General features: G+C 33.0%; 1 long non-coding RNA gene across 1 annotated transcript; it reads right to left on the minus strand.

The window, feature by feature from the left end:
- Window positions 1–732: 732 nt before the first annotated feature.
- On the minus strand, window positions 733–1426 carry LOC138134492 (uncharacterized). Its single transcript, XR_011160742.1, has 2 exons — window positions 977–1426; window positions 733–918 (listed from the first exon to the last, which is right to left on the minus strand). It is a non-coding gene; the product is annotated as an uncharacterized lncRNA (long non-coding RNA).
- Between the last annotated feature and the right edge of the window lie 4574 nt (window positions 1427–6000).

Consider the following 6000-nt stretch of genomic DNA (forward strand, 5'->3'; position numbering starts at 1 on the left):
AAAAAATATAATGTCAAAAAAAATCATAGCATGTCGGGCTATAGTGTTTCTAAAACGATTTTGTTTGACGTATAATTTATTAAAATCGGATAAAAAATAAGGTAGTTATAGCACCAAAGATTTTTCATAATACACCCGGTATATTCAAACAAAACTGAGAGTGATACTACCAAAACTGTATTAATTAATCTGTTGCATTAACACCCCTATCTCGTTCTCTACAATCAGTAATCACCCTGGAATCCGATTGATCTTATCCCACCGTTGTTACCACCAATCAAATACAGTGTGGTGATTAAAGTAAGGAACAAAATTTATAATTGCGTTATTTAATGTTTTCAAGCAAAACGCTCGGACAGGTCAATTTTATTTTTTAATTAGCCATCTTATGACAAAAATATTGCTTATGACGTCATGTATTTTTGCGCAATGACGTCATCATTGTTTTTTTTTAATGACAACCCTCACTTTTTTCTTCTCCTTCTGATAGACCTTCATACGACCTAAACGATGAATGAAAAAAATTAATACCTTACATGACAATTTTTTTGAGAAAATGACAAATTTTACTTCAAGAATGTAATTCAATTTTTTTTCTAACACTAATATCTTATACTGTTTCCATGGTGCATTTGAGCTCACACCTTATGTTTCCCATAAAATACGCTTTTCTCTATAAGACACGTCGTCAATAGCAACGTATCTTATAGAGTCATAAAATACGCTCACACATATTATTCAAGTAACATTTTATTCATCATTTTTACAGTAATTATCACAAAAGTGAAAAGTACAATTATTGAATTGGAACTGCCACATTAGCTTCGTGCTCTTGTTCCTAACATCTCCTTCTTTAACTTCTGCTGTTTCATCCAATGCAAGTGCCCGACCATCGAAAACTGGCAATCTTTATATTTTCTTCAAATGATTCTTGCCGTAGTGTGAATTAACTTTTAATGAAGTTCTACACACTTACCCCATATCAAGAAAAGCCAAAATGACATCTTCCGTTACCTCCGTGATGCTTTTTTTATTGTTCCGGCCTTGAAACGAAACATACACCTTTTCGTATGCACTTTTAGACTTCATTGGTAACAAATTGCCCCTGTTTTCTTATTTCTTCTGGAACGTTTTGACACATTTCAACGATGAAAATTGTTTTTTTCCAAATTTGTTGATATTATTACCATAGTACCCACGGCAACCTCCGCATTTTGTGTATTGTGACGCGCCTCGAATAATTTCTGAATTTATTAAAATTTCTGATAAGATGTTAGTGTTAGAAAAAATCTTGAAGACAACGCGTGTTCTATAGTTTAAAAATCTCGATCTATTAAATCCTCGCTCCCTGCGGTCGCTCTGATTTAAACTACGATCTCGATTTTTAAATCGTCTATAAAACCCTTGTTGTCTTAATAGCTATAATTGACCTCAAACAAAAACAAACAAATATCTGAGGTTTACAATAAAATTGAACGCAAATGTTGAAATTGCCTCCTGCCAACCATTTGACACTTTGTACACTGCGTTTAATAATGTCAGGGCTTATTTGTTCCATTTCAGCGCGAATTCTCTACCGCAAATCTTCAAAATTGTTTGGTCTATTAAAGTAAACCTTCGATTTTAAGTAAACCTATAGGAAAAAAATGTTTTTCTTCAAACGTCCGTAAAATATGACATTGCACTGCTGCATTGATAATGCTAAAGTGTCACTTCATTGTCATGGCATCTAACGAGCTGACTAGCGTCCGTGAAGTTATTATCTCCGCTGAGGAGCGTCCGTGAAGTTATTATCTCCGCTGAGGGCGTCCGTGAAGTTATCTCCGCTGATGAGCGGCTGTAAAGTAAACTAGCTAAATCATTTGAAATTCCTACCTAGCTTCTTAACATGTCTTAAATAATTTGTTATGAAGGTTTGAAGAAAAAATAGTATATGTATGTTATTCGGAGCAAAAATGGTTTTATGTGCTTTGGCTGCTTTGTCTGCCTCACTGCGTTCGGCAGCCAGTCTACCATCCGCAGCATATAAAACTTCATTTTTGCTCCTCATAACATAATATACTATTAGCTTAAAAATTAAATAAAATTTTTGAAATAAAAATTACCATTTTCTCAAAAAAATTGTTATGTAAGGTACCAATTTTTTCACTCATCGTTTAGGTCGTAAGAGTCGTACGAAAGTCTATCAGAAAGAGAAGAAAAAAGCGGGAGTTGTCAGTGAAAAAAACCAATGATAACGTCATTGTGCAAAAATACATGACGGCATAAGTAAAATTTTTTGTCATAAGGTGGCTAATTAAAAAATAAAATGAACCTGTCCGAGCGTTTTGCTTGAAAACAGTAAATAACGCAATTATAAATTTTGTTCCTTACTTTATCACCAGACTGTAGATATACGAAAAAAGCTGTATATTAAAAGAATTTTCAAAATCACCTCTAAAACCTATACGGCGACAATTTCAGTTTGAAAACGCTGCCTCTTATTTTTTTTTTTTTCATTTGAACGTAGAGACGAAAGTCGCAAGAATAAGACTATAGGAAGGATGTAGCACACACTTGATGTCTTTATTGTGCAAAAATTTTGTTGCAATAGTTGCAACCATAGTTGTAATCTTTCACTTTTAGAATAATTTTTAGTGGTATTCTTTAGCACTGTGTGAGTGTGTGTACATTATATAGTATGATCAAAAAGTCTTTTAATCAGGGTTGCCGTGGAATTAACTATTCATCTATGTAATTCGGTTTATTCGTCTCGTTTATGTGTTTAAATGAGTTCCCTGAGAGATTAGCGCTACTTTGAAGTACACATAAAAATTACGGGCAGTAGAAGTAAATAATTCTATAATGGTTTTTACATTTCATGGCTATCGTGATCCAAAGACTTTTTGATTATACCATACTTTAATAAACAGAAAATGTTGTAGCCATAGCTTTAGCGGCAGATTCATATTCTACCTTTCACGACCATAATAGAATCTTTAGAAGTTCGTTTTTTCCCAAACGAATATAAAATTTAATTGTAATTGTAGTCAGTCAGAACATTCATTTAACCAGGTGATGGTCAGTTTGAGTAATACGTTCTGCAGTTTTGTTCAAATATTTTTCATTATGTTAATAAAATATTCCAACATTCTGGTCGTATGATCGATATTTTATTTAGTATTTCTATTGAACATTGTACTATCGCGGCCAAAATACTTTGGTCGTCACTTTTTGACACTTCAAATGTAAATCAAGTATTAATGTCAATATACATGACAATTTTAAATTATTCTTGTCAAAAATATGGCACCTTCAGTTTTTGATAAATATAGAATCGTCTTACTTGCTTCTGAAGGTCGTCTAAACCACGACCATGTTGATCTTTTGCTTTTGAACCCTGCTTCCGCAGCTTGGATTTACCCCACCTGTATGACACTGATAGATTAAAATAATTTTGACAACAGTAAAAAATAAGGTTAAACATCCTAAAGCTTGCTTTACAATTGAATATCATTTATGTCACATTGACGACCAAAGTATTTTGGCCGCGATAGTACCAAAGTCAAATTTTTAGGCATCATTAGATGGAGAAAAAATTCTCTACAAAAAGTTGACTATCGTTTGATATTGAAAAAACCACAAATAGGGCTTCTTTATAATATATCGGGCGTTCAAATGAAATCCTGGGCTGAGTAGGCGTTGGAAAAATAAAACCGTTTAGAACAGTGTAAAGTTTGAATTTCCCGCCGTTCTTTCACGAATGATATTTGTTTATGTTTAATCGGGACATAATTGAACATGTTTGTTTTCAGCAAAGGGTGCCCTTAGATATTTGCTTCGAGAATAGGAATCGTTACGTTATTCTATTTTTGATGTAAAACATTGCAAAGAAAGAAAAAAAGAAAAATTTTTTGGCTCTAAATTTTAGGTTAGCTGTCAACATGCTCCAATTAATCTACGCTTTAAAAAAGCACAATTTGTGACGGTTTCCAACGCCTTCCCAGCCCAGGATTTCATTTGAACGCGCGATACTTTCTCTCCACCACCCGGAGGCACGGCAATTTTGCCGGAGTACATACACTATTACGGATATTAATATCAAGTAATAGTGCAGTGCTAATCAACATAATTACCGGCGTCTCGCCTTCACATTTTGACTTTGTTGTGTTTTATTATGTTCTGTGTCAATGTTAAGGAACTTCCTCACGATATGACATGAGTATAATAATATACCTTTTTAAATTTCAACTGCCAATGTGTTCGATAAATCCAGAATTTTTAAATTTTTAAAAAGAGATTGCGGTACTATTCCCGTTGCTGAAATTATAAGTGGTAAAATCGAAATTTTATAATATTATCAATAGTAGATTATATCACTAAGAGAAGTAAGTCTTTTTGTGCTAAGCCCAGAGATTGAAGACCGAGACGAAGTCAAGGTCGAAACTGGGTGAAGCACAAAAAGACCTTCTATTCTGAATGATACAGAGCGCCCAGAAATGTGGTAGCAAGTTTTTCGATTGGTCCCGAAAGATGACACTTTTTTACAGAGACCTTTTTTATGCATGGCAACGCCGCTATCTAAATTGAGATAAATAAATGTTCAAGAATTGTCAAACGTAACACATTAAAATTTAAATTTTATTGAAAATGTTCAAATTGACCACCATTATGCTCAATGCATAACTGAACCCTTCGAACTGAACATCTCGACAAATTTTAGTACACAAATCAGGGGTAAAAATTGTTCGGAAAACCTCCTTAACATATTCTTTTGAAAAAATTCAAAAATTGAATGTTGCAAGATTGAACAAATTTGGCTTTTCGAAAGTGCCATCTTGTGACACTTTGTGTAAAAGTTGCTACCACATTTCTGGGGGCTCTGTATATACTATTTTATCTTCAAGCATGGCCTACTAAATCTAAACTGCGCTGCGCTTATTACGGCCGTAACAAACTGGCTGAATGATTGATTCGGCTAACCTCAAAAAAATCTACCCTTAACTAGCGCCATCTCTTTAAAGATATTAAACTACAAATCAAGTAAATTGCCACAATAATTTAAATTTCCTTGAATTTCATCAAGCTTGAAGTACTAACATGGGAAAATAGTGCGTTGCATGTGGAGAAAATTACAACAGTTATTTTCAAATTCCCAGCAACCTCCAAACCAAATCCAAAATTGATAAAATTATAACAAAAACTAAATGAAACATTTCAATACATGTTTCTTTATTATCTACAGCAACTCCAGAACCCTTGTTACGATTAGTTTGGCTTCAAGACCGTGGGGTCTGTAAATTTGTGGGGCTTTTAAAAACTTGGCTAATATTGCCACACAAATTTTATAATATTTAATTCCAAAAAATCCTTGTCAACCACTGGTTACTACTTTGCATCCACATTTAATACAGAATTCCATATTTACCTGTGATAAACACAAAGATAAAATTTGTAAAGTTATTATCCAATTAGTAATGAAACCAAAGTTAAACATTTGTTTATAAAAAAAAAACAGATTACGATAAAAACGAAATCCATTCAGAATAAACTCACAAGTAGGAAAGTTTTAAAATTATAAACTTACGAGAAAGGTATTGTCTTCCTGCAGATAGCTAGTTTTACTTTTAATTTTTCTACTGTGCTCTATCCATTTTCAGATTTTGCAATTCCATTTTATATTTAAATATTATGTTTCATAATTTGATTATTGTAATTATTAGGTATTCTTACATTCATGAAACCATGGAGGTAGTATTAACTACTACTACCTCCATGCATGAAACGTATACGTGAAAATTTATTTTGCGTCAAAATGACAAAATAGAAAGTGTTAACCTAACAAAATAAACACGTTAATACGTTATGTGATTGTGATTGGATTATTTCAATTCAAATTACATTTTTCTTTTCCATTTCGCTAACAGATGGAGTTGGTTAAGGGTAAATTTCATAGACAACACAGTAAACCTATAGAACGCAAACTCCCATAGTTTTTTGTGCCCCGACGCCATCTACTGG

The sequence above is a fragment of the Tenebrio molitor genome, chromosome 1 (assembly GCF_963966145.1).
Source record: "Tenebrio molitor chromosome 1, icTenMoli1.1, whole genome shotgun sequence".
NCBI classification, from domain to species: domain Eukaryota; kingdom Metazoa; phylum Arthropoda; class Insecta; order Coleoptera; family Tenebrionidae; genus Tenebrio; species Tenebrio molitor.